Consider the following 18,555-nt stretch of genomic DNA (forward strand, 5'->3'; position numbering starts at 1 on the left):
GACCGCAGACAGGCATCGAAGGCCTAACATAATAACAGATGGCTGTAGGCAATTTTAAATTGGTTCCAGGGGAACACGGGCAGCAGTGGCATGGTCAGTGGAGTAATAGTAGAAAGAACGGACCGCATACAGGCTTCGAAGGCCTAACATAAAAAAATTGGGTTGGCTGTAGGCAATTTTAAATTGGTTCCAGGGGAACACGGGCAGCAGTGGCCTGGTCAGTGTAGTAGTAGTTGAAAGAACAGACCGCAGACAGGCTTCGAAGGCCTAACATAAAAAAATTGGGCTGGCAGTAGGCAATTTTAAATTGGTTCCAGGGGTACATGGGCAGCAGTGGTGTGGTCAGTGGAGGCCTAGTGGAAGGAGTGACCGCAGACAGGCATCAAAGGCCTAACATAATAACATATGGCTGTAGGCAATTTTAAATTGGTTCCAGGTGAACACGGCCAGCAGTGGCCTGGTCAGTGGAGGATGATTGTAATGAGTGTCTGCCAGTTAGTAGTCCAAAACAATACATAAATGTGAATGTCTCACATTAAAATCCAGCGAAAACACTAAAGGGTGCAATCTTTAGGTACAGGGGTGGGATCCTCTGCGTTGTTTCTGACCTACTAATTTGGCGCAAAGTTTTTACTTTGGTAAATAGAGGACACTGCCCCTGACTATGTTAAGTACCATTATACATGTCAACACAATGGTATTGTCAGTGGCAGGAATGGAAGGATGTCAGCGCATAGTCTAAACATTGGTGGAAGTGTGAGAGATAATTGTGGAAGTGGCAGAGCAATGTTTGACCTGGGGGTGGGTGAACTCTCTTGTGGACGGCGGTACAGGCCCAGGGCCCCTCATGTTACAACAGTGTGTCTGACGTTGGGTGCGCACCACCACCGCCAGAGACAGTTTATTGTACTATGAGGGACCCAGTGGTAGTGCTGTCGACCAAAAGCGGGCATACCCACCTCTTCAGACAAACAGCACTTTCACGGGTGCTTGCGCCAAGTCGCGATACCACGGCCCCGTGTGGGGAGTTTGGCCATTTAGGGAGGTGTAAACATGTCGTATGCTGGACAATCAGCTGCTGCAAATTAAGACATTTGAAAAGTCATTCACAGTAGTCCACAGGCAAGAGCTTTTCATAGGAAAGCTAGGTGTCGCCCAGGCAAGGTGGGGCAAAAGAATTCGAAATCCAGTTGTGGTTCATTTTAATGAATGTTAGATCATCAACATTGTGTGTAGCCAGACGAGTCCTTTTTTCGGTTAATATTGAACCTGCAGCACTGAATACTCTTTCTGATAGGACACTAGCTGCCGGGCAAGCAAGCTCCTGCAATGCATATTCAGCCAATTCTGGCCAGGTGTCTAATTTTGATGCCCAGTAATCAAATGGGAATGACGGTTGAGGGAGAACATCGATAAGGGATGAAAAATAGTTTGTAACCATACTGGACAAATGTTGTCTCCTGTCACTTTCAACTGATGCAGCAGTACCTGTCCTGTCTGCGGTCATAGCAAAATCACTCCACAACCTGGTCAGAAAACCCCTCTGTCCAACGCCACTTCTGATGTGTGCACCCCTAACACTCCTGGTCTGCTGCCCCCTGGAGCTCGTGTGAGAACGATCACGGGCGCTGTGTGCTGGGAATGCCTGAAGCAAACGGTCAACAAGAGTTGATTGTTTTGTTGCTAATATTAGTTCCAAGTTCTCATGTGGCATAATATTTTGCAATTTGCCTTTATAGCGAGGATCAAGGAGGCAGGCCAACCAGTAATCGTCATCGTTCATCATTTTAGTAATGCGTGTGTCCCTTTTGAGCATACGCAAGGCATAATCCGCCATGTGGACCAAAGTTCCAGTTGTCAAATCTGCGGTTGTGCTTGGTTGAGGTGCAGTTGCAGGCAAATCTACGTCACTTGTGTCCCTCAAAAAACCAGAACCCGGCCTTGCCACGCCATCAATTTCCAGTGCCCCCGGGAAAGCTTCATCATTAAAAATATACTCATCCCCATCATCCTCCTCGTCCTCCACCTCCTCTTCGCCTGCTACCTCGTCCTGTACACTGCCCTGACCAGACAATGGCTGACTGTCATCAAGACTTTCCTCTTCCTCTGGTGCAGACGCCTGATCCTTTATGTGCGTCAAACTTTGCATCAGCAGACGCATTAGGGGGATGCTCATGCTTATTATGGCGTTGTCTGCACTAACCAGCCGTGTGCGTTCCTCAAAACACTGAAGGACTTGACACATGTCTTGTATCTTCGACCACTGCACACCCGACAACTCCATGTCTGCCATCCTACTGTCTGCCCGTGAATGTGTATCCTCCCACAAAAACATAACAGCCCGCCTCTGTTCGCACAGTCTCTGAAGCATGTGCAGTGTTGAGTTCCACCTTGTTGCAACGTCTATGATTAGGCGATGCTGGGGAAGGTTCAAAGACCGCTGATAGGTCTGCATACGGCTGGAGTGTACAGGCGAACGGCGGATATGTGAGCAAAGTCCACGCACTTTGAGGCGCAGGTCGGAGAAACCAGGATAAGTTTTCAATAAGCACTGCACCACCAGGTTTAAGGTGTGAGCCAGGCAAGGAATATGTTTCAGTTATGAAAGGGAGATGGCAGCCATGAAATTCCTTCCATTATCACTCACTACCTTGCCTGCCTCAAGATCTACTGTGCCCAGCCACGACTGCGTTTCTTCCTGCAAGAACTCGGACAGAACTTCTGCGGTGTGTCTGTTGTCGCCCAAACACTTCATAGCCAATACAGCCTGCTGACGCTTGCCAGTAGCTGCCCCATAATGGGAGACCTGGTGTGCAACAGTGACAGCTGACGATGTAGTGGTTTGGCGACTGCGGTCTGTGGAAGAGCTCTCGCTTCTGCAGGAGGACGAGGAGGAGGGGGTGCGAACGCCTACAGTCAACTGTTTCCTAGACCGTGGGCTAGGCACAACTATCCCGAAATTGATGTCCCCTGTGGACCCTGCATCCACCACATTCACCCAGTGTGCCGTGATGGACACGTAACGTCCCTGGCCATGCCTACTGGTCCATGCATCTGTAGTCAGGTGCACCTTTGTACTCACAGATTGCCTGAGTGCATGGACGATGTGCTGTTTAACATGCTGGTGCAGGGCTGGGATGGATTTTCTGGAAAAAAAGTGTCGACTGGGTAGCTCGTAGCGTGGTTCAGCGTACTCCATCAGGGCTTTGAAAGCTTTGCTTTCAACTAACCGGTAGGGCATCATCTCTAACGAGATTAGTCTAGCTATGTGGGCGTTCAAACCCTGTGTACGCGGATGCGAGGATAAGTACTTCCTTTTTCTAACCAGAGTCTCATGTAGGGTGAGCTGGACTGGAGAGCTGGAGATCGTGGAACTAGCGGGTGTGCCGGTGGCCATGGCAGACTGAGAGACTGTTGGAGACGGTATTGTTTCCGCCGGTGCCCTAGATGCAGTATTTCCTCCTACAAAACTGGTGATTCCCTGACCCTGACTGCTTTGGGCTGGCAAAGAAACCTGCACAGATACTGCCGGTGGTGCGGAAAATGGTGACCTTACAGTGACGGAAGGGATGTTGCGTTGCTGACTAGCTTCATTGGCCGAGGGTGCTACAACCTTAAGGGATGTTTGGTAGTTAGTCCAGGCTTGCAAATGCATGGTGGTTAAATGTCTATGCATGCAACTTGTATTGAGACTTTTCAGATTCTGACCTAAGCTAGTTGAACATTTTTGACAGATGACTTTGCGCTGATCAATTGGATGTTGTTTAAAAAAAATGCCAGTCTGCACTCTTCCTAGCATCGGATCCCTTTTCAGGAATTGCAGACTGAGCTTTAACCGGATGGACACGCTGTCCCCCAACAGTTTTTTGCTTTGCCACGCGTTTTGGGCCAGATATGGGCCCGGCAGATGGAACCTGTTACGATGTTGATGCCTGCTGCGGCCCCTCCTCCTCCGCTTCAGAACTACTGCCGCCTGCACCCTGTTCCCCCAATGGCTGCCAATCAGGGTCAACAACAGGGTCATCTATTACCTCCTCTTCTACCTCGTGTGCAACTTCGTCTGTGTCACCGTGTCGGTCGGTGGTATAGCGTTCGTGATGGGGCAACATAGTCTCATCAGGGTCTGATTGTGGATCAGTACCCTGAGAGGGCAATGTTGTGGTCTGAGTCAAAGGACCAGCATAGTAGTCTGGCTGTGGCTGTGGCTGTGCATCAGTGCACTCCATGTCAGAATCTACTTGTAATGGGCATGGCCTGTTAACTGTTTCACTTTCTAAGCCAGGGACGGTATGTGTAAAGAGCTCCATGGAGTAACCCGTTGTGTCGCCTGCTGCATCCTTCTCTCTTGTTGTTGTTTTTGCTGAAGAGGACAAGGAAGCGACTTGTCCCTGACCGTGAACATCCACAAACGACGCACTGCTTTTACATTTACCAGTTTCAGAAGAGGAGGCAAAAGAGCTAGAGGCTGAGTCTGCAAGGTAAGCCAAAACTTGCTGTTGCTGCTCCGGCTTTAAAAGCGGTTTTCCTACTCCCAGAAAAGAGAGCGTTCGAGGCCTTGTGTAGCCAGACGACGAACCTGGCTCCACAGCTCCAGACTTAGGTGGAATATTTTTTTTCCCACGACCACCTGATGCTCCACTACCACTACCACTACCATCATTACCAGCTGACAATGAACGCCCACGGCCACGACCTCTTGCACCAGACTTTCTCATTGTTTTAAAAACTTAACCAAAGTAACTTTATTTGTTGCTGTCAAACAACTTACACGGTGAGCTATAACTTCAGTTTGATTTCAATATCCCTTTACAGGTTGGTGAGACCACAAGGAAAATCAGGCACAATGTTACACACTCTGTTTTCTGTGGCACCAAATCACAGAGATGCCACACACACAGGACTGTCACTCAAGCACAAATGTCAATATAAATCTCCCACTGTTTTTTTTTTTTTCAGGGAGACTTTATAAACAAAATAAAATAAAATGATTTTTCAGGGACAATTTAGAACCAAATAAAAAAAAAAATAGGCTTTCTATGGCCCACTGAGTGAGAGATGGCACACAAGCCCAGAGGCCAATATTTTTCTCCCACTGATTGATGTAGTGATTTTTTCAGGTAGATTTTAGAACCCAAACCAAGCAAAAAAATTAATAGGCTTTCTATGCCCCACTGAGTGAGAGATGGCACACACAGGAGTCAGGAGTGGCCCACAAGCCCAGAGGCCAATATTTTTCTCCCACTGATTGATGTTGTGATTTTTTCAGGTAGATTTTGGAACCCAAATCAAGCCAAAAAATTAATAGGCTTTCTATGGCCCACAATTTGAGAGAGAGAGAGAGAGAGAGAGAGAGAGAGAGATGGCACACCCAGGAGTCAAGACTGGCACACAAGCAGAAAGGGCAATATTAATCTCCCACCTATTTTTTTTTTTCAGGGAGACTTTATAAACAAAATAAAATAAAATTATTTTTTCAGGAATAATTTAGAAACCAAATAAAATAAAAAGATTTTTTCAATGACAATTTAGAAACCAAAAAAAAAAAAAGGCTTTCTATGCCCCACTGAGTGAGAGATGGCACACACAGGAGTCAGGAGTGGCCCACAAGCCCAGAGGCCAATATTTTTCTCCCACTGATTGATGTTGTGATTTTTTCAGGTAGATTTTGGAACCCAAATCAAGCCAAAAAATAAATAGGCTTTCTATGGCCCACAATTTGAGAGAGAGAGAGAGATGGCACACCCAGGAGTCAAGACTGGCACACAAGCAGAAAGGGCAATATTATTCTCCCACCTATTTTTTTTTTTTTTTTTTATCAGGGAGACTTTATAAACAAAATAAAATAAAATGATTTTTTCAGGAATAATTTAGAAACCAAATAAAATAAAATGATTTTTTCAATGACAATTTAGAAACCAAATAAAAAAAAAAAAAAAAGGCTTTCTATGCCCCACTGAGTGAGAGATGGCACACACAGGAGTCAGGAGTGGCCCACAAGCCCAGAGGCCAATATTTTTCTCCCACTGATTGATGTTGTGATTTTTTCAGGTAGATTTTGGAACCCAAATCAAGCAAAAAAATTAATAGGCTTTCTATGGCCCACAATTTGAGAGAGAGAGAGAGAGAGAGATGGCACACCCAGGAGTCAAGACTGGCACACAAGCAGAAAGGGCAATATTAATCTCCCACCTATTTTTTTTTTTTTCAGGGAGACTTTATAAACAAAATAAAATAAAATGATTTTTTCAGGAATAATTTAGAAACCAAATAATATAAAATGATTTTTTCAATGACAATTTAGAAACCAAATAAAAAAAAATAAAAAAAGGTTTTCTATGCCCCACTGAGTGAGAGATGGCACACACAGGAGTCAGGAGTGGCACACAAGCCCTGAGGCAAATATTTTTCTCCCACTGATTGATGTAGTGATTTTTTCAAGTAGATTTTAGAACCCAAATCAAGCAAAAAAATAAATAGGCTTTCTATGGCCCACTGAGTGAGAGATGGCACACACAGGAGTCAGGAGTGGCACACAAGCCCAGAGGCCAATATTTTTCTCCCACTGATTGATGTTGTGATTTTTTCAGGTAGATTTTGGAACCCAAATCAAGCAAAAAAATAAATAGGCTTTCTATGGCCCACTGAGTGAGAGATGGCACACACAGGAGTCAGGAGTGGCACACAAGCCCTGAGGCCAATATTTTTCTCCCACTGATTGATGTAGTGATTTTTTCAGGTAGATTTTAGAACCCAAATCAAGCAAAAAAATAAATAGGCTTTCTATGGCCCACTGACTGAGAGATGGCACACACAGGAGTCAGGAGTGGCACACAAGCCCTGAGGCCAATATTTTTCTCCCACTGATTGATGTAGTGATTTTTTCAGGTAGATTTTAGAACCCAAATCAAGCAAAAAAATTAATAGGCTTTCTATGCCCCACTGAGTGAGAGATGGCACACACAGGAGTCAGAAGTGGCCCACAAGCCCAGAGGCTAATATTTTTCTCCCACTGATTGATGTAGTGATTTTTTCAGGTAGATTTTACAACCCAAATCAAGCAAAAAAAAAAAATAGGCTTTCTATGGCCCACTGACTGAGAGATGGCACACACAGGAGTCAGGAGTGGCACACAAGCCCTGAGGCCAATATTTTTCTCCCACTGATTGATGTAGTGATTTTTTCAGGTAGATTTTAGAACCCAAATCAAGCAAAAAAATAAATAGGCTTTCTATGGCCCACTGACTGAGAGATGGCACACACAGGAGTCAGGAGTGGCACACAAGCCCTGAGGCCAATATGTTTCTCCCACTGATTGATGTAGTGATTTTTTCAGGTTGATTTTAGAACCAAATCAAGCAAAAAAATAAATAGGCTTTCTATGGCCCACTGACTGAGAGATGGCACACACAGGGATGGCACTCTAGCAGATATGCCAATCTTAATCTCCCACAAAAAAAAAAAAAACAGGGACCGTCCTGCAATTACTATCTCCCTGCAGTAATCTCAGCCAGGTATGGCAGGCAGCAATAAGGAGTGGACTGATGCACAAATTAAATAAAAAGTGTGGACAAACAAAAAAGATAGCTGTGCAGAAAGGAAGGAACAAGAGGATTTGTGCTTTGAAAAAAGCAGTTGGTTTGCACAGCGGCGTACACACAGCAATGCAGCTATCAGGGAGCCTTCTAGGGCAGCCCAATGAGCTACAGCGCTGAGAAAAAAAAAATGTAGCTTCCACTGTCCCTGCACACCGAAGGTGGTGTTGGACAGTGGAAATCGCTACAGCACAAGCGGTTTGGTGGTTAATGGACCCTGCCTAACGCTATCCCTGCTTCTGACGAAGCGGCAGCAACCTCTCCCTAAGCTCAGATCAGCAGCAGTAACATGGCGGTCGGCGGGAACGCCTCTTTATAGCCCCTGTGACGCCGCAGACAGCAAGCCAATCACTGCAATGCCCTTCTCTAAGATGGTGGGGACCAGGACCTATGTCATCACGCTGCCCACACTCTGCGTTCACCTTCATTGGCTGAGAAATGGCGCTTTTCGCGTCATTGAAACGCGACTTTGGCGCGAAAGTCGCGTACCGCATGGCCGACAACGCACAGGGGTCGGATTGGGTTTCATGAAACTCGACTTCGCCAAAAGTCGTCGACTTTTGAAAATGTTCGACCCGTTTCGCTCAACCCTACCGGTGGGTAATGGGTTAGAGCAGCAAATTGTTTAGTTACTGCAAAAAAATCATAAATGCAGAAGTTTAATTTAAAACTCCTCGGTGGCTGTCTGTGTGCCATTATAACAGGTTCTACTGTAGGTCAACTATCTGTGTAACTATTTTTACATTTTCCTATCAATATTAGTCTATGAAACTGATGTTTGTGCCATTTGAATGTGGCTGGAATAAAAAAAGTTAAAAAAATTGGAGGTGTTGCATGAGGTGTGAGGTCTCCCAGCTAATAAGGCTTAGGGCTCATCTCCACTTGTGTGAGAAAAAAATGGTCCGATGTACTGACCGAAAAAACGGATGTAACGTGTGCGATTGTCATGCGAGTGTCATGCGAGTGTAATGCGATTTTTTAATCGCATAATCCGTTTTTGACATCCGTATGCAATCCGTTTAAAACGGAGCTAAAATGCACAAGCAATCATAAATCATGTGTGCTATCCCTATATAAAGGCATTTAGCAACATGTGTGATTGTTTGTTGTGTTTTTTGGTGGGTGTCTTTTCTTAGAAACCACAAGCAAGCATGTCTGCAAGAAATCTTAGTCTTGACCCTACTGAGGAGCTCCTCTTTAACTGGATGTTATCCCGGGAATATGGAGTGGGATATCCCCTTGTTGGTGCTCCGAGTAGGCGGCATAGATTTTGGGTGCATCCTCTCCTCACCCAGCGTCCGAGAAAAGGACATTTTGCCGGCCTATATCAACGTATGCAGATGCATAGGGATAAATTTTATGCCTACACAAGGATGTCACTTGAGGCCTTTGACTTTCTTCTTGCCCAGCTTCGTCCAGCCATCACTTTTAAAAATACCCGTTTTCGTCGCTGCATTTCTGCAGAAGAACGTCTCATGTTAACGTTAAGGTATAATTTTTTTTGAAAATCACATACTGGCAAAAAATATTAATGTTTAGATAAAACCCATCAAATTGTCACTTTCTAACAGGTCTATATGGTATAAAACACATAAATGTTACACCATTCAAAAGCCACCACCCCTCAAGGTGGAGCTATGCTACACAAAAAAATACATGTAATGTATTTCATGCCAACATTTAACAAAGTTATACAATTTTTGGAAATTCATCAAGGGGTAACATGAGAAATGTTACCCCAAAATTTGACACATTTCTCCACAGTACGCCACTAACCCATATGTGTGGTTAAGCCACTGTTTCGTTGTACCCCTACCCCTAAACCTAACACTACCCGTACCTATACTTTAGTGTTTAGGGGTAGGGTTAGGGTTATGGGTATGGGTAAAGTTTCGTTTTGTATGTGTCTTACATTTTTACATTTGCTTATGCGTGTAACTCTAGTTTCTTTCAACATGGTGTGATATACGTCAATTTGAGCTTTAATTTTTTTGTTTTTTCATTTCCATTTTTAGGTTTTTGTCAACGGGACAATCCTATGCTTCACTCCATCTAGAGTTTCTTCTGGGCATACAAACAATATCAAATATAGTGAAGCACACATGCTCACAAATATGGATTGCCCTAAAGAACAAAGTGATGCCTGAACCCACAACCGAAGATTGGGAACGTATTGCTAATGGCATCTACAACACGTGCCACTTTCCTAATTGTCTAGGTGCCCTAGATGGGAAGCACATCCGGGTCAAGAAGCCGCCGAACTCTGGGTCCCTATACTACAATTATAAGGGTTATTTTTCAGTTGTCTTGTTGGCCTTAGTTGACAGCAACTACAACTTTATAATTGTAGATATAGGGGCCTATGGAAGAACTGGAGATTCTCGAATCTTCAGTTCTTCCATTATGGGTCGGCGGCTGAAGGACAATGATTTGGGTGTGCCACCCCCAAGGAGTCTTCCTTCTTCTGGGGGTCAACCAATGCCATATGTTGTAGTTGGTGATGAGGCATTTCAGCTAACACGGAATGTGATGAGGCCTTATCCGCGACGGGGTCTGGACAGACGTGGCCGCATTTTTAACTATCGATTAACTCGTGCACATCGTCTGGTGGAGTGTGCATTTGGCATCTTGACAGCTAAATGGCGTGTCTTGCACAGTGCCCTCCAGTTAAGCCCAAACAATGTTGACATAGTAGTAAAGGCATGCGTCATACTACACAACTTTACCCATCAACATCATGTCTCTGTGTGTCAGGATGGCGTTTTAGGATCAACAAGCAATCGTCGAGACATTGCCCAGGCTTTGCCCATACGCACACAGCTGTCAGGCCTCAGAGTGCGAAATTTTTTTGCTAATTATTTTGTATCGCTGGAGGGAGCAATACCCTGCCAAGATAATGTTGTAATATGATTTTTTGCAATTTTTGTTTATTCATTATGTTTGTTTAAAAAATTAAAAGTTTGGCTTCAATTTTGCCCACCAAAATGTTTGGCTTTTACAATATAATTTTTGACTTTAAACAAAAAAAAAAATGAGTGTTGTTTAATTCGACAAACATACAAAACCAAATCATCCTTCATTTATTACTAAATGAAAAGGTGCCATACTTTGCAAAGCCTTGTTAATTTAACAAATAAAATACATTACAAGTCAAAAAAAGAATGATTGGCTGTTGAGGGTCAGGTTGGTGTTTGTGATATTTGTCTTCAAGAGTGATGTTGAGTGGTTGTAGGCCAAGGAACATTGTGTGAATGTGTGTGTCAATGATGTTAGCTAATGGCTTCCTGACTGTGGCTATACCCATCATGTGTTACGTCAAAGCAACCATTAGCTTTTTAATAATGTCACAATACTCTGTTTTTGTGTGTTAAAAATGGACCTTGGTCTTGTTGTCATTGCTGCACAAATTGAGCAGGGCCATAAGCATTCAAAAAACCAGTTATTTGCCCATGGTGGTACCTCTCACTCCCTAAATGTGACGGAGCATATGATGGAGGCATTTCTTTGTAGCTATGAGTAAGCCTCAATGTGTGTTGTCCATACAGCTGATAATGTTGAGCGTGAGCCAGTTTAGAACACCCCCCGAGTCCCAGCCTTCATCAATGCTCCACTCATGGCTCCTCCATCAGCGACTCTGGGACACGCCATTCCACGCAGCCAACACCCACAGTAAGTATATTTGCAATGGCTTCAAACAAACCACAACCTTTTTATTATGCCATTTTTTGAGTCAAGTTTGAATATTTTCAGTCTGGTTGTCACTGGACAGGCAATGAATATTTTGAAAGATAGACATTGTGGATAATGTAATAAATTGAGATTGTCGCATATTAAGTTATTACATAAAGCCCCCATCACACACAGCGAGATCGCTAGCGAGATCGCTGCTGAGTCACAAGTTTTGTGATGCAACAGCGATCTCAGTAGCGATCTCGCTATGTGTGACACTTTGCAGCGACCAGGCCCCTGCTGTGAGATCGCTGGTCGTGTCGGAATGGCCTGGGCCATTTTTTGATCGTTGAGGTCCCGCTGGGTAGCACACATCGCTGTGTTTGACACCTTACCAACGACCTCGCTGACAGGACGTCCCATTGAATCGTCATGAAATAGCATCGTTGTGCAGGTCGCTACAGGTCGCTACAGGTCGCCGCATCGCTGCTGCGTCGTTGGTGAGATCTCACTGTTTGACATCTCACCAGCGACCACATAACGACGCTTGAGCGATCCCTGACAGGTCGTATCGTTGTCGGAATCGCTCAAGCGTCGCTATGTGTGACGGGGCCTTTATGGTTTTGAGTATTAATCCCAAGCAAATGTGTGGTCCACTTCCAAGGATCCTTTGAGCTTCAGGTTGTGAAACAAGTCCTTACATGATAGTGGCTGAAGACTATTTTCTTTTAAAATGGTCAATGGTGTGTGTTGACTTATTCTTGTGTCGCCTTATACTCGAGTATATACTGTAATTATTGTTTAGCATTACAATGGCTACATTTTTTGGATAAAGAATAAACACATATCTTGTTGGTAAACCAATATTTGCTTTTAATTAGCAAACTAAACATAAATAACAATGCTTCCTTTTGGCGAAAGTTTCAAATTGCCAACATTTGGAAAAACAAAACAATGAAAACAGTTCCAAACATTACAAATCTATAAAAGACTGATGGGATGTTGTTGGTGAAGAGGTCGAAATGTTAATGCTGCGGTTTTCTGGGACAGTGCTTTGCTGATGTGTGGGATTTTGAGTTATTGCTGGTGGTGGGTTGTTCTGGGTTCGGATTGGTTGTTGATGACTGGTAACATAATCAACTGGGCCTTGAGAATAGAAAGCAGCCTCTTGTGTTTGTGGATGGTGAAATATATTGCTGTGTTGGGCAATATTTGAATGTTGGTGTGGACCCCGAGGAACCCAGCCTTCACCCTGGCCAACTACATTTGCTGCCCTATTCTGAGGCCCATATTGGCCTTGATGACCGTAATGTCTTGGGTATGGTGGCCATGCTTGCATAGTATTTGTGGGTGGAAGATTGGTGATGGTGTGGTTTGAATACCCCACAAAAGTAGGCGGTTGCCCTATGTTGCCATGCTCCTGTCCAAATTGACCTTCCACACTCATGTGACGTTGCCACGATTGTGTTGAAATGTCAGACGAAGATGCACGCCCAGAGTCATTATTTGGCCTACTGATAGCTGATTCTTGTGACTCACAAGTAGCATGGCCATGAGCAGCAGCAGAACTGGATGCATTGGGGCATTCAGACAGTTGGTGTTGTCTTTCAATTATTTGAAATATCTCACGAGGATTTTGGGGTGGTGTTGCAGCATGTATGAGGTGCATTATACATGTTTTTGTATTTAGCCTTAAATCAATTGGGATTCGGCGAAGATGTTGGGCCAAGCTGCGACAAAATGCCTCCTCTCCATCATCACTAATGGTGCGACCAATATAATCCATTACACGTCTATCAATCTCCCTCCTTGTCCCTAGATTGTGTGCTTCTCTCCTTCGGCGCATTCGCTGTGGTATAGATGCCTGGGGGGAGCTATATAGAGGCAATGTTGGACTGCTGCTCCTGGCCTGCTCTTCCTGCTGTGCAGCATCCTCTGTAGTGTTTGGTGGGTCTGCACCTTCCTCCGCTGATGCTCCAGGGACGACATCTTCCCATGGCCGTCGTTCTTCATGTTGTGATGTCCCTGCCTCGGCTTCCGAGCCTGTGTCTGTCTCTCGAATGTTAGAATCGGTTCTAGATATAAAAAATTTTAAAGGTTAAGATATTTTTGAAAGACAACTAGGAATTTGTGTAATAAAATTCTCGATGGCCCATACCAACAAGAAGCATATAGACTCGTGTCTAAGCCAATATTAGATTCAAATTGGAGGAGCAACAAAACCTCACCCTTGGATTATACACAACACAATTTGAAACAATGCTGGCGGGGGAAGGGCAACGCCATAGCAGCATCTGGAGATGACTTTCACAATACATCAGACTCAACCTCTGTCAATGCATCTCCCTTTTCACACCGCCACCATCTCTCTGCTCATGGGCTTAGCCGTCACGTGTTAACGCTTATTAAGGTACTAAATATTGATACATCTCCACTCCCATAGGCGTGAAGTGCATAATCATAACCTTAATGAGGGGTAACACGGGACCGCATGGGACAGCAGCCAGCGCTAGACAATGGAGATGCAGGGACGGAGAGGCAGCAACAGAGGGTGGTAAGGGCGGTAATGTCAGCCATGCCTACAAACATGTTAAGGGTGGGTAGCTGAGCAAGGCGGGCCCAGAAGAGCCATGCATACAACAGGGTGAGACTCACATACCAGGACACGACAAGGGGAGCCACACACCAGGACAGAACGTGGTAAGGCACGCATAGCAGGACAGGAATGATGTTGAAAACGCATACCCGGCTTATACTCAAGAGTATAGTGTACTTACGGTCTTAGGTCAATGATGCGTGATAAAAAGTTTAATTGACTCATATACAGATATGGCCTTTTTTTGATTGCACCAGAACCACTTTGCTGACGTAATTGGCGCTCTCTCCGGTATTGATCCCGGCAGCTCCTCCATCTCCGGGTTACATCATTCACTGCAAAATATAAAGACAGCCAAAACATTTACACATGCAATAATTCGTACTATGAAGGCCATAATCACAAATATACAGTTAGGGCCAGAAATATTTGGACAGTGACACAAGTTTTGTTATTTTAGCTGTTTACAAAAACATGTTCAGAAATACAATTATATATATAATATGGGCTGAAAGTGCACACTCCCAGCTGCAATATGATAGTTTCCACATCCAAATCGGAGAAAGGGTTTAGGAATCATAGCTCTGTAATGCATAGCGACCTCTTTTTCAAGGGACCAAAAGTAATTGGACAATGGACTCTAAGGGCTGCAATTAACTCTGAAGGCATCTCCCTCGTTAACCTGTAATCAATGAAGTAGTTAAAAGGTCAGGGGTGGATTCCAGGTGTGTGGTTTTGCATTTGGAAGCTGTTGCTGTGAGCAGTCAACATGCGGTCAAAGGAACTCTCAATTGAGGTGAAGCAGAACATCCTGAGGCTGAAAAAAAAGAAAAAATCCATCAGAGAGATAGCAGACATGCTTGGAGTAGCAAAATCAACAGTTGGGTACATTCTGAGAAAAAAGGAATTGACTGGTGAGCTTCGGAACTCAAAAAGGCCTGGGCGTCCACGGATGACAACAGTGGTGGATGATCGCCGCATACTTAATTTGGTGAAGAAGAACCCGTTCACAACATCAACTGAAGTCCAGAACACTCTCAGTGAAGTAGGTGTATCTGTCTCTAAGTCAACAGTAAAGAGAAGACTCCATGACAGTAAATACAAAGGGTTCACATCTAGATGCAAACCATTCATCAATACCAAAAATAGACAGGCCAGAGTTAAATTTGCAGAAAAACACCTCAAGAAGCCAGCTCAGTTCTGGAAAAGTATTCTAGGGACAGATGAGACAAAGATCAACCTGTACCAGAATGATGGGAAGAAAAAAGTTTGGAGAAGAAAGGGAACGGCACATGATCCAAGGCACACCACATCCTCTGTAAAACATGGTGGAGGCAACGTGATGGCATGGGCATGCATGGCTTTCAATGGCACTGGGTCACTTGTGTTTATTGATGACATAAGAGCAGACAAGAGTAGCCGGATGAATTCTGAAGTGTACCGGGATATACTTTCAGCCCAGATTCAGCCAAATGCTGCAAAGTTGATTGGACGGCGCTTCATAGTACAGATGGACAATGACCACAAGCATACATCCAAAGCTACCCAGGAGTTCATGAGTGCCAAAAAGTGGAACATTCTGCAATGGCCAAGTCAATCTCCAGATCTAAACCCAATTGAGCATGCATTTCACTTGCTCAAATCCAGACTTAAGACGGAAAGACCCACAAACAAGCAAGACCTGAAGGCTGCGGCTGTAAAGGCCTGGCAAAGCATTAAGAAGGAGGAAACCCAGCGTTTGGTGATGTCCATGGGTTCCAGACTTAAGGCAGTGATTGCCTCCAAAGGATTTGCAACAAAATATTGAAAATAAAAATATTTTGTTTGGGTTATGTTTATTTGTCCAATTACTTTTGACCTCCTAAAATGTGGAGTGTTTGTAAAGAAATCTGTACAATTCCTACATTTTCTATCAGATATTTTTGTTCAACCCTTCAAATTAAACGTTACAATCTGCACTTGAATTCTGTTGTAGAGGTTTCATTTCAAATCCAATGTGGTGGCATGCAGAGCCCAACTCGCGAAAATTGTGTCACTGTCCAAATATTTCTGGCCCTAACTGTATAGATATATATCTAAATATATATATATATATATATATATACAAACACAATTGGGTAAGGGTACGTTCAGTCTGTCTGTCTGTCTGTCTGAAAAATCCCATTGGTTGTTTGTCCAGGAAAGCAACATCGATGATTGTTTTAGGAGAAATGACAAGGAACAATCAGCACCGCGCAGAAGCCGGATCAAAAATGGGCGATGCTTACTGCACAGCAGTCAGTGTACCTTCCATAATCCCCTACAGTCAATGGTCAAACAGGATTAATTGCAGCGTTAACGGACCGCGTTATGCCACGCTGTAACGCAATACATTAACGCTGCTATTAACCCTGTGTGACAACCTTTTTCATATTCATGCTGCATAGGCAGTATAAATAGTTAAAATATCTAATTTGCCAAAGAAGAACTTACATAAATAATAATTCTATATTCACACTCCAACGGCTTGAACACTGGTGGCAAGGCTATGGACCATGCATTGCAATCTCGTAAGATGATGATGTAGTGGTCTTGCTCTCGCACGTCATCATCTGTCTAGCCCAAAGTGCACTCTTCAGACTGCCTTGTCGCACCGTCCATCGCTAAACGCCTGCCTTGGATATGCAGGACGTCGGAGGGTGAGTAGCTAATTACTTTTTATTTTAAGTATTGTTTGAAATGGAATATACTGGCCACATTGTCAAAAATACGTGGCTGGCCTTTATACTACGTGGCTGGCCTATATAATACTATATATACTATATACTACGTGGGTTATGTTATATACTATATGGCTATGCTATCTATTACGTGGCCTCTGCTATATACTACCTACACATTCTAGAATACCCAACGCGTTAGATTCAGGACAACATCGTGTATATATATATATATATATATATATATATATATATATATGAATATACATATATATATATTTTTTTAGAATTGAAATTTTAAAAAATACATATATATATATTTTTTAATAAACATATATATATATATACACAAATATATATGTATGTATATATGTGTGTATATATACATACATATTTCTGATATATATATATATATATATATATATATATATATATACAGAAAGGATAGTTAACAAATTTACATAAATATATATATATATAAATAAAACGATTTTACTTACTCAGCCTAATTTGGACATCTGGGGGGCTCTCAGCATAATTTGGAAATAATTGCCGGCAAATGTAAGTCCAGGAGGCGTCCTTGACCAGTCGGTTTTGATAATTAGAATCTTGGGGATCCCAAAGTTCGGGCCGCTCCTGTACTAACACCAAGAGCGTCTCCACGTTAATTATATGAGACATGGCAAATACAGAATATCTTTCCACTCCGTGGAGGTGTGTCACAAGCAGTGATTACTGACATGTGGTGTTGGGGAGCCTGCCAACACTTCCCTGTATGTCACTTCCTGTCATGGGATCATTTTACTCTTTTGTGCTAAATTCTGAATCTTCTATCCGTTTAAAACGGATGTCATACGCATGGTGCGAGTGCTGTGCGTTTTTTTTCTCGCACCCGAGAATCTCAGCAATACGCAGCATGCTGCGATTTTTTTCTCAGCCAACACAGATTTTTCTCAGTCCGATTTCGGCTGAGAAAAAAAACGCAAATGGAATGTCACCTATTGACTAACATTGGTCCGAGTGCAATCCGATTTTTTATCGGATTGCACTCGTCCGTTTTCCTAGCAAGTGGAGATGAGCCCTTACACTACTCCAACAACCACCAGGTCCTCATTAACACTTCAATTTCAAGCTGAAAATGCTGGACCAGGCCCTGATAGCTCATGCATGGCCAATGGATGACTGCTGATGCGCCATTTGCAAATTTCTACTGTGGGTGATTTGATGACACTTTTCCTTGTGTCTGTCCCTAATTTTAGCTGGTTGGGAAACTTTTTGTCCCCCCCTAAGGTGTTGTCTATGCATTTGGTTTTGTCTCCCGTTGAATCTAATGGGGTTTGGATATGTTCGTCGAATCTGAACTGAACCAAACCTTGAAAGGTTCGCACATCTATAGTGCCTTGTCACTTTCTTTACATACAACATATAATAAGGTTATGTTTATATCTGCATTTTGGAGCTTTGTTTCTATTTTTTGTTCCAGGAACTGGGAAAAAAAATTAAAGTGGAATACGTATCCAATACGTAATGGATACAAGCATTAGAAGTAGAAGGACACCATTGGCTGTAATGTGGTCCATCTGGTTTATATTTTTTCAAGAAAAACAAGACAGACCCCTTAATAGTGTCAGAAAACTCAGTGCATTTCAGCTTGCTCTGACCGGTAAAAATTGCTGACCTCTCGTCCAAAGTCTAAAGTGCATTTCATCACCGCATTCGGACCATATAGCAATAGAAAAGATTGCCTGGCCTATTGAGTCTCATTTTCTTTTGTATAATCTGAATGGCCGACTGCACTATGTGAGGAAAGCACGCTGGCTAAAACAATGCGACGCTCTAGGCGATTTGCTGCAGGAAAACCTTGGTCTTGACATTCAAGTAGATGATACTTTGACATTTAGTAGAAGGTTGACATTTAGTACATGTCAAAGTAAGAACCACTTGAATTCAAGTCATGTACCACTGACCTAAACATTGCTGCAGACCAAGTACATCATTT

The 18,555-nt window shown here is 43.4% G+C and overlaps 1 long non-coding RNA gene across 1 annotated transcript; it reads right to left on the reverse strand.

Annotated features, from left to right (window-relative positions):
• Nucleotides 1-12,675: 12,675 nt before the first annotated feature.
• LOC138671920 (uncharacterized) lies at nucleotides 12,676-17,187 on the reverse strand. Its single transcript, XR_011319482.1, has 3 exons — nucleotides 17,057-17,187; nucleotides 14,039-14,192; nucleotides 12,676-13,336 (listed from the first exon to the last, which is right to left on the reverse strand). It is a non-coding gene; the product is annotated as an uncharacterized lncRNA (long non-coding RNA).
• Between the last annotated feature and the right edge of the window lie 1,368 nt (nucleotides 17,188-18,555).

The sequence above is a fragment of the Ranitomeya imitator genome, chromosome 3 (genome assembly GCF_032444005.1).
Source record: "Ranitomeya imitator isolate aRanImi1 chromosome 3, aRanImi1.pri, whole genome shotgun sequence".
NCBI lineage: Eukaryota > Metazoa > Chordata > Amphibia > Anura > Dendrobatidae > Ranitomeya > Ranitomeya imitator.